Source organism: Bison bison, unplaced genomic scaffold (genome assembly GCF_000754665.1).
Source record: "Bison bison bison isolate TAMUID 2011002044 unplaced genomic scaffold, Bison_UMD1.0 scf7180017864221, whole genome shotgun sequence".
NCBI lineage: Eukaryota > Metazoa > Chordata > Mammalia > Artiodactyla > Bovidae > Bison > Bison bison.
The window spans coordinates 1,541,167-1,541,388 of NW_011494793.1; the positions used below are offsets into that span (position 1 = coordinate 1,541,167).

The 222-nt window shown below is 47.7% G+C and overlaps 1 protein-coding gene across 1 annotated transcript in view; it reads left to right on the plus strand.

Annotated features, from left to right (window-relative positions):
• The window catches only part of SLC27A1 (solute carrier family 27 (fatty acid transporter), member 1), a 40,703-nt gene that overhangs the window by 22,864 nt on the left and 17,617 nt on the right, over positions 1 to 222 (plus strand). The window lies entirely within an intron of this gene.

Consider the following 222-nt stretch of genomic DNA (forward strand, 5'->3'; position numbering starts at 1 on the left):
CTCTAGAGCCCTTGAGCTGCAACTACTGAAGCCCACCTGCCCTAGAGCCAGTGCTCCACAACCAGAGAAGCGACTGCAATGAGAAGCCTGTATACCACAAATAGGGAGTAGCCCCCACTAGCCCCAACCGGAGATATCCCATGCACAGCAACAAGGCCCGGTACAGCCACAAATAAATAAATAAGTATTTGTAAAAGCTGGATTAATCATTTCAGAAAGATA